General features: G+C 55.6%; 1 pseudogene; it reads right to left on the reverse strand.

The window, feature by feature from the left end:
* LOC134433347 (serine/threonine-protein kinase pim-1-like) overlaps positions 1-9,089 on the reverse strand; it is a 78,674-nt pseudogene extending 69,585 nt beyond the window's left edge.
* Positions 9,090-10,246: the final 1,157 nt, after the last annotated feature.

Genomic DNA, 10,246 nt, shown 5'->3' on the forward strand with positions numbered 1-10,246 from the left:
TCTGGGCCTGCAGCAGAGTCTCACTCACCGACCAAAGCACAAAGCTCAGGCGCTGTGCTCACAATGGGCTCGTCTGATGCAGAGCTGTGAGAGCAATGTGAGAGCAGAGCCAGCCCAGCTGGGCCCAGGGCTGAGCCCAGCAGAGCCCTGGCAGAGCCCAGAGCAGCCTCAGCACCCGCAGAGCCCGGCTGCAAGGAAAGCAGAAAGTGCCCATCAGCTGAGGGCTCCTGTGCCCTTGTGCCAAGGCCTGCGGTGCCCAGGCCATGCTGGCTGTGCCCAGAGCTGCCCATCCCTGCTGCCTTTGGCAGCAGAGCAGGAGGGCAGCACATGTGCCCAGCCTGCAGCCAGCCAGGGCACATCCAGCCCTCAGCAGCTGCCCAGAGCCAAAAAGCAGCTGGGCAGCTGACTGAAGAATTCATTGCATCTGCCCCAGCTAAGGGGGAACCTTTGGTGCCCAGCTGTGCCATGCCCAGATCTGGGAGCAACCCCCTGCCTGTAGACTCACCTGCAAATTGGACCTGGAGCCTGGCTTTGAAGAAGGTGCCAGAATCCAAGTCCATCATCTTCACCTGGCCAGGCCAAGAAGAGATTGTCATCCTTGAGGTTGTCCTTGGTGTCTCCAGCAGCAGCCCTGCTTGGAACAGCTTCTCCAGGGGCTCCTTTCCCTTCCCTGGGGTCAGACCAGGCTGTCAGGGCTCTGCCCAGGGCCCCAGCCATCCATGAACCATACAAACAAAACCAGGGGGATGGTGGCCACCAGTGCTTGTCACACCGGGTCTCCAGCTCAGCTCCAGCCCAAGAGCTGCATGTTCCCTTCTGCTGACCCCTGCTCGGAGCTACAGGCAGGACAAAACCAGCCTGGTTTGCTTTGCCACTGATTGCCAAGAGATGCATGGAGCTGGTACCTGCTAGGCCCCTGGATCCAACTGTGCACGTGTATTTCTTCAGTCTTCTAGGGCAGGGAAACACCCTTCACCCAAGGATGACAGAAAAGTTCTTCTAAGGATGGCCTGTCCGAGGGTTGCATGGACAAACACCTCTTAATAACATCTTGGCACACTGGGGAGAGAAACCAGAAATCGCCAGTCAGTTGGAGAAGTTGCCCCCCTGTTTCCATGCCCAGGTCATGCTGGTTGTGCCCAGAGCTGGGCCTAAACTTCCCCATGGATGCTCTGTTTGGAGGAGAGCAGGACATGTGCCACCTCCTCAGCAGCTGCCAGAGTGGGATGCCCATGAGCCCACTGCTGTCTCCCAGCACTGGTATTCCCCCCGTGCCCAGAGATGAGGATCCACCTCGAGAGAGCCATCGTGGGAACAAGATTCGCCCCCGGATGATCTCCTGGCCCCTCCTGAACGGGTGCTTCCCCATGACCAGGTGGCACAGCAGGAGGCCCAGGGACCAGATCGTGGCTGCCTCGCCGTGGTAGCGTTGGTGCTGGATCCACTCTGGTGGGCTGTAGGACAGGGTTCCTGTGGAACACAGACACAGCTCAGCAGGGGGCTGCTGCTGCTCCCAGAGCCCAGCCCCAGCATCCCTGGGCATGTGGGAGCTGCCCCAGAGGCACACGGGGTGAGCGCTGCCCTCTCGCCAGCACCTGGGACTTGTGCACAAACTCGCGGCTGGAAAAGAAGCCACTGGTGCTGGAAGAGGGCAGCAGAAACCCTGGGAAAGCCCAACCATGACACACAAAGGAAAAACCCACTCAGTAGTGGAGAAAACCCACTCTCCTCCCCACCCGCATGGCCCCCAAAAATGTTAATAAGCCAAGGCGAACAAGGAGAGCGGAGCAGTCCAGCCCTTCCTTGCCTGCACACCAAACCATCCGGGGCACATGGTCAGGCCTCCCTCTCTGCTGGCCCCATGGGGGTTTGTGTTGGGCTGGCTGCCCCAGCTCCAGCCCCAGCCCAGGGCACAGTGGGTGCTGAAGGCTGTCAGCAGGGCTGGGAGATAGCCGCCCTCACACCCCACCCAGATCAACTCGGCTCCAGCATCAATCCCATCCCGGCTGCAATAGGGGGAAGCCCCAGTGCTGCACCCAGGCTGGGCCACGAGATGCCCAGGAGCACCCCCTGCGAGGGCTCACCTGCAAATTGGGTGTAGGCTGTGTCTTGGAGGAAGGCGCCACAGCCAAAGTCAATCAGTTTCAGCTGCCCGCTGGCCAGGTCGAGCAGGACATTCTCGGGCTTAATGTCCCGGTGCAGGACCCCGCAGCTGGTGCAGTGCCGCACGGCCTCCAGCACCTGGCGGAACAGCCCCCGCGCCTCCTCCTCCGGCAGGAACCCCCGCTCTGCCAGGAAATCCGAGAGCTCCTGGCACCGCTCCGGACGCTCCAGCACCAGCAGGAAGCTGTCGGGGAGCTCAAGCCACTCCAGGAGCTGAATGACACCGCCACAGCCACAGGACACCTTGGCCAGCAGCACGATCTCCAGGGGTGCGCTGGTGCCGTCGGGCTGCAGGAGGAGCACGACGCCGTCAGTGGGGCCGAGGCTGTGCCGGGGCTCTGGGAGCCCTCAGACAGCTCGGGATGCTATGCATGCCCCGCTCAACCCACGCCCACTCTCCCCGCAGGGCTCACGGCGTCTCCCACCCTGCCGGGCCCCGGCTCCTCGCCGCCCGGCACGGCCCGGCTGCTGCCGCTGGCTCCGCTCACTCACCAGCTCGCCCCAGTGCCGGATGCGATCCCTCGGCACGCGTTTGATGGCCACCTGCGAGCGAGGGAGAGCAGCGGGCTGAGCTCGCCGCCCGTCCCGCCGCACCCCGACCTTCTCCTCCTCCTCCCTCCTCCTCCGCCCCCTCCGCCTGCGCCCGCCGCCGGCCCCGCCGCTCACCGGGGCGCCGTCCGAGAGCCGCGTGGCTGCGAAGACGCTGCCGAAGCCGCCGCGCCCCAGCAGCGATCCCAGCCGGTACCGCTCCTGCAGGGCCTCCTGCGCCGTCCCTGCGGGCGGGACGCGGCTGTCAGCGCTCGGCCCGGGGCCAGCAACGGCCCCCGAGCGCCCCTCACCCGCCCCGGGCCCGGCATCCCCACCCGCCCCGGGCCCCGGCGGCTCGGGGCCGGAGGCCGCGCTGCCGAGCGCCGGAGCTCGGGCCGGGGAAGCCGCAGCGGAAGCGGCGGGAGCGGCCGCGCCGCGGGTGTGCTCCGCGGGCCCCGGGAGAAGCCGGGGCCGGGGCCGGGACTGGAGCCTGCGTCGGGTCCGGGGCCGGGGTCGGGCCAGGCGGAGCCGAAGGGCGGCGATGCCGCCCCCGCACCAGGCACTGATGCCCGCCCAGCAGCGCCACCGCCAGCACGGCCAGAGCCGGGCGGAGGCGAGACCGCGGCGGGACGGCCGGGGCCGGGCACGGGGCAGCCCCGCCCGGGGCCGGGGGCGGGCCGGGGGCATGGCCCAGCCAGGCAGGGGAGAGGGAGGCGGGGAGAGGAGAGGGACGCCGGGCAAGGGACCCCGAGAGAATGGTGCCCGACAGCGGGAAAGGGAGAGAAAGAGAAATAATAGGACAAAGAGAAAGAGAAAGAAAAATAGGGGAAAGCGTGTTTTAAATTATCTGTTTTGCTGCTCTCGCCGCTGCTGCTGCTGCTGCTGCTGCCGCTGCTGCAACTGAAGCACCGGGGCCGTTCGTCCCCGTGTCCGTTCCCCGCTCGCCCCACGAGCCCGTTCCCCGCTCGCCCCACGAGCCCCACGTTCGAGCCCCACGCACTCCCGGGACAGCCCCTCCGTCTGCCCAAACACGGGAACTTTGCAGTGCTGAGCCCAGATGCAGAGCCCTGACTCCTGCACTCCTCGATCCCCTCGCTCGCTGCTGTGCATTGTCCTTGCTGAGCGTCAAACACTGTCGGGGCACCTTCCCTTGGGGTAGGATTCCTACCCGACCCGAGCACTGCACTTACATCTCCAGTGTTGCTTTCCAGTAAAAACAGGGGAAGGAAAACTGTGTGTGGCTCATGGTATTTTAGTGTGTCTAAAAATCACTAAGTCATCGATCCTAGAGGTGAGGTGCATCTGGAATTACTGGGATGCAACATAGAAAAGGGGAGCATAGAAATAAATAGAGGAAAACACCTTGGATTGTTTCTTTTATTTCACATCTGGAAAGCTTTTTCAGTTTTCCAGGAGTCTTCTCCTGTCTGCTCTTCCCAAAAATCTCTCATGGAGAACAAGGTCAAGCTTCTGTCACAAGATTTGCCACCAGGAAATTATGCCACTGGTGAAATTTTCATTGTGACTGTTTGTGCTGGCTTAGGGCAAATTTGGGGAGGAAACCTCCTGAAGGGGTCTGTCTAGAAAGCAAGTTCAAGTGGCCCCTCCCCCTACTAGTTCAGGAAAAGACTTCCCTTGAGAAAAGTGAAAAAAACCCCAGTTTATTTAACGAGTAAAGTATTCACAAGCATGAAAAATGAATAATATTAAATAAAACCTTGGACAGTGCTGAAGAGATGGCAAATTCAGAAAGTCCTTTTTGTGGGTTGTAGTTGGCTCACTCGGTCTCTTCTAAGTCCCTCTGGTTCTGGAATGCAGCATCCCAGAGCTCGGGGGGCCACACGTGTGAGCTGCTGCCAGTGTTTGTCTGGGTTTTCAGTCCAGAGCAGGTTTAAACAGTTCCAAGAAAAAGGAAAGTCACAATCCGAGGAACTTCTCTTCCTAAGGTGGCTAAAATCAAATTGCTGGACCTTGGCTGTGAAGGCATCGGGAAATTTCCAAATCTGGGCACTGGCGGTCCCAGCAAACACCAGAGCTGGATGGTGCTGGAGCCAGAACCTGAAGATTTCCAAACTTTGGCTTTCTGTGCCAGCAAATCACTGGACTTGGGCTGTGCCGGCACCAGGAAGTTTTCAGATCTGGGCGCTGGCAATGCCAGCAAACACCTGATCTGTGTGGTGTCGTTGCCAGTGACAGAAATCTGCCGGATTTGGGCTCTGCTGGCATCGGGAAATTTCCAAATCTGGGTTCCTGTGCAGGAAACACAAGATGTGGGCAGTGCCAGGCCCAGTAGCAGAAAGGTGAAAGGTTTTAGATTTCTGTGCCAGCAAATTGCTGCACTTGGGCTGTGTCAGAATAGGGAAATTTCCAGATCTGGGCACTGGCAGTGCCAGCAAACACCAGTGAAATCTTCTGGTCCTCGTCTGCACTGTTGAGCAGTGGTTTCCCTGAGAACCAGCTCTGGCAACTTTACAGACAGCGACTGCTTTCATCTCGTTGTCTGGAAACAGAACTTTACTGAAGGCAAACACAACAAACAGGACAGCGTACACAGTACAGAGAGAGAAGCAGAAAAAGGCCTGGGTCCAGGGTCTAGCAGGAATATTTATACATTTATTTATGGGGAGGGGTTAAGGTGGGATCTGAGGGAAGGATCCAAGAGGAAGGAAGGATTAAGAATATTACAGTTTTTGCAGTATAAAGTAACAAATGGTAGCAAAGAGAACTCAGAACTTTCTAGTAACAATTGCATATGAGTAAGAGGATCATGGGCGGGAGCTCCTGCTGACCCCAACTAAAGAGGGTTTTCCCACGGCCTTAAGCCGAGGTCTCCCTCTTCTTTTAAACCAACTGCAACACACCAGATCTGGGCAGTGCCGGGTTTTGGCTTTCTTTGCCAGACAATTGCTGCATTTGGGTTGTGCCAGCACCAGGAAATTGCCAGATCTGGACACTGGCGGTGCCAGCTAACCGCAGGTCTGGGTGCTGCCAGTGCTATCACCAGAAAATTGCAAGGTTTTGTCTTTCTGTGCCAGCAAACTGCTGGACTTGGGCTGTGCTGCCACTGGGAAACTGCTGGATCTGAGCACTGACAGTGCCAGCAAACACCAGATCTGGGTGGGGCCAGCACCAGGTATTTGCAAGGTTTTGGCTTTCTTTGCCAGAAAATTGCTGGACTTGGCTCTGCCAGAACAGGGAAATATCCAGATCTGAGCACTGGCAGTGGCAGCTAACACCAGGTCTGGGCACCTGTATTGGCATCAGGAAATTGCCAGATTCTGGCTTTCTGTGCCAGCAAATTGCTGGACTTGGGCTGTGCCAGCCCTGGGAAAGTTCCAGATCTGGGCGCTTGGGCAGCAAACACCAGATCTGGGTGGTGTCTCGTAGTGTGTTTTTATACTTTGTAATACTTTGCAATAGTTTTGTTTTTGAATCCCCATCTTTTTCCCAAATGGTTCATCCCAGATGGTATCCCCCTCCCTTTACCTGTGTAATCCCTTTCCCTTGCTGAGGGAATCCCCAAATCCCCACCCTGGCTCTCTGTCAATCACTCAGCATCCCATCCTCTCCATCTAGAAGCTTTGCTCCTGGATGTCGAGTGATTAGCCAGCAGCCGGGGGTCAGCACCCCAAGCCTTGCCCCATATGCTGTCCTAAATGTCTGTCCCCCAGTCCCCATGCCTTAGGGTCACTTATTGGTTAGTATTGGCAGGGACAGTGTGTGTGCCAGGGACCAGCAGGGAGTGGAGCTCACTGGGCACAGGCCTGGCCAGGGTGGGGTCACCCTGACATCATGGACTGAATGTCTGCTGTGAGCCAGGAGAGCTCTGCAGCCCAGGGACACAGCATGCACAGGGAAAGGGGTCTGGGCACTGACTCCTCTGACCCTCAGGGAGCTCCCCCAGGAGGATCCAGGGCAGCCCCGAGCCCCTCTGGCAGCCCTGGAACAAGGCCGGCACCTCTGAGCCCCTCCGTGGCCGTGCAGAGCCTGTGTGGGAGGGGGTCAGTGCAGGGAGCACCATCAGCTGCCTCTGTGTGCCAGGCTGAGCAGCAGAGCCCAGCAGAGGCACCCAGGGCCCCAGGCAGCACAGCCCCCGTGCTCTGCGGAGCAGCAGCCCCAGCTCAGGCTCTGGGGAGCAGGGCAGGGGCTGCAGCAGTGGCTGCTCGGGCCAGCGCAGACGTGTTCCCCTGGGAAGGGCTCTGGGGGCAGCTGGCATGGGCCAGGAGCAGAGCAGGATCCCGTGGGGGTGCAGAGGAGCCCTGGCAAGAGGCTGCCCTGTCCCTGGGCCAGCAGGAGCTGCCTGAGGAGCCCTGGGGCCAACTCTGCGCTGTGCTGGGCAGCAGGGCTGGCCCTGGAGCTGCAGGAGCTGCCCGAGCTGAGCATCTGCTGAGCACTCCAGACACAGAGTGGCTGTCCCTGACCTCCCGGGCCTCCAGTTCCTGCTGCCGGGCCAGACCTGACTCTGCTGCTCTGTTGGGCTGGGGCTGGGGCAGGGAAAGGCTGAACTGGGCAGTGCCAGGGAGAGGAAAACAATGGAGCCTGTCTCCACAAGTCCCCACAGTGTCAGAATGGTCTCCATGGATCCATGAGGGCTCACAGTGTCACAATGGCCCCTTGGTTCTATGGAGCCCCACAGGGTCACCATGGTCCCCTGGTTACACAAGGCACAGCAGTGTCACAAGGGCCCCTTGGTTCTGTGGAGCCCCACAGGGTCAGTTTTGCCAGTGGGCTGAGTCAGAACCAAAGACACAGACTCCAGCTGAAGAAATTGTGTAATTTATATGATGTATGTCTGCAAAAAATTACAAAAGCAGAAGCTCAGCAATGCACCCAACCATCCCCACCAAAGATTGCCTGCAGTGATTAAGAAAGATCCAGCAGCATTTACCCTCAGCCTTTACCATCCCCCAGAAGCACACAGCAGCTGGGGAAGCTGTCACAGCCAAGGGCTGCAGAGCCACTCCTGGGCACTGGGAATTCCTGCAGGTGCCTCCAGCCCCAGGTGAGGCTCCAACCCCACTGGGAGAGGGCCCAGCTCTGACAGTGCTGAAGGAACAAACTGACAGCACTGCTAGTGTGGCAACATCTGGTTTCATCCTCCTCTTGGGTCCCTCCCAAAGCCTGGCCAGGGCTCAAGGAGGAACCAAGGGAGGTGACTTTGATCCTTCAGCCCCAAACAAAGCCAGATGGGGCCTTGTCTGATTTTTAAATACAGAAAGATAAATCCACATTTTACCCATGAACACATACTGAGATCACATTGCTAATAATATTAGCAATATAAATATAAATTCATTAAGATAAATTCATTAATGAGCAGATACAAATATAACCTTTGCTTGGAAGGTTCATCTGGAGCTCAGCTTTGCCTCAGGGCCCGTTGTTCAGGCCTCAGTCAGGGCCTGGTGAGGCCTCAGTGCTTCAATCAGTGCTTTGACCTACAGATGAAGTGCAACCTTCAGAACAATTTCAATAACACAGTTTAGATTTAGGTATTAGGTATAAAGGCATTGCCTCTTGTTCTTCAATTAAGTGCTGTTCAAGTTCATTACTCAGAGCTATAATTTGCATTCCTTTTAAAACATGCCTAATTCGTTGCTATTCTCTGTTGTTTATCAAATGCCTCTGCTTTTTCTTGAGACTGTGTCTCTCTTTAGACAAGTCTCAGTACTCCATTTCCAGCACAAGGTGTCACAACAACTCTAACATTAAATCATAACACACCAAGTGCTCACACTGCATTGATCACAGTGACTGCCGCAAATTTATTTCACAGCAGCCTCTAATTTGGGAGCCAATCCCACCAGGAAGAATTTTCTTCCTTCTGCCACTGTTCTCCTGATCTTTCTGTCGAGGTGATTCCTGGTTGCTGGACCTCAAACCCAGCACTGATAGACATTCCTGCCACATTCCTGTCCTGGAATAGCCCAGGTTCCTCCCTGGCCAGCAAGCAGATAATCCAAGGCCCTGAGGTTCTGCAGAGCCCCATTTGTGTTTGTTGGAGCTCACAGCATGTGCTACTGGATATCTTAACAGCATCACTTATTATTTCTTCTAATAATTGATTTAGCTCATTAATGTAAATTGGGTGCAGCCATGCAGGGGGTTTCCATTTCCCCATGGGCCATTGTTAAGGGCATGGAGCAAATCTGGGACAGGTTCCCATCTCCTCATTTTTTCAACTGCTTTTTTAACAACCCCTTCACCTGTTCAACCAGTCCTGCAGCTTGTGGATTGTCTGGGATATGAAAAACCCAGCAGTCTTAATCACTGCATTTTTCACAGTAACAGACAAAGCATTCCACATCACAGCATCAGCAAATCCTATAAAAATAGCCAATTTCATCCCTTCCTCCTTTATTCCTTGCATACAATCTCACAAAGCTTACCACTGCCATTTGGGTCTTGGCCAGACCTTTTCTGTGGGGTATTCAGTGTCACAGTGAGCAGCTAAAGCTGACATATTATAATTGTCAGCCATATTTCACTGGGTCAATTTTAATTACATAGATAAAAATATAAATTACTGTCTAATATATAACTATTAAAATCAATTATTGTTTATTATTATTATTATTATTATTATTATTATTATTATTATTATTATTATTATTATTATTATTATTATTATTATTATTACTATTATTATTATTACTATTATATTATTGCTATTATTATTTAACTTACACAAATGAACCTGAGCTCAAGATTTGAACCTTTTCTCACTCTGTGTGGGAGTATTTCAACAACAGTTTTTCCTTCTGTTGGTGCTGTTAATAAAATTCACCCTCATCTGCCCAAACCCACAAGGTCTTTTCCTTTTCCATGTGCAATTTTTGGATGCATTTGAAGACATCCAGGGGTGCAGCTTCTTTTACCCGACTGCCCCACTGCTCACACGGGGCTCCGACCTCAGCCCACTCCAGAGCCAGGGAACTCCAGGGAAGGGCTTCCCAGCTGGGAATTTCTGATGGCACTGATTCCTCACATTGACACTGAACAAGTGACATTTTGTTGGCATCTGGCCAGACTGGGCCAGTTTTGTTTTACCAGTGGGCAGGGTCAGCACCAAAGACACAGACTCCAACTGAAGGAATCAGTGTCATTTTCTGCAGTTCAGAGCAGCAAAGAATCACAAAAGGAGCAGCTCAGCAATGCACCCAACCATCCCCACCAAAGATTGCCTGCAGTGATTAAGAAAGATCCAGCAGCATTTACCCTCAGCCTTTACCATCCCCCAGACCCACACAGCAGCTGGGGAAGCTGTCACAGCCAAGGGCTGCAGAGCCACTCCTGGGCACTGGGAATTCCTGCAGGTGCCTCCAGCCCCAGGTGAGGCTCCAACCCCGCTGGGAGAGGGCCCAGCTCTGACAGTGCTGAATGAACAAACTGAGAGCACTGCTAGTGTGGCAACATCTGCTTTCACCCTCCTCTTGGGTCCCTCCCAAAGCCTGGCCAGGGCTCAAGGAGGAACCAAGGGAGCTGACTTAGACCATACAGCCCCAAACAAGGTCAGATGTCAGATTTCATGGCCTTGTCTGGCTTCTAAATACAA

Source organism: Melospiza melodia, unplaced genomic scaffold, assembly GCF_035770615.1.
Source record: "Melospiza melodia melodia isolate bMelMel2 unplaced genomic scaffold, bMelMel2.pri scaffold_18, whole genome shotgun sequence".
Taxonomy (NCBI): domain Eukaryota; kingdom Metazoa; phylum Chordata; class Aves; order Passeriformes; family Passerellidae; genus Melospiza; species Melospiza melodia.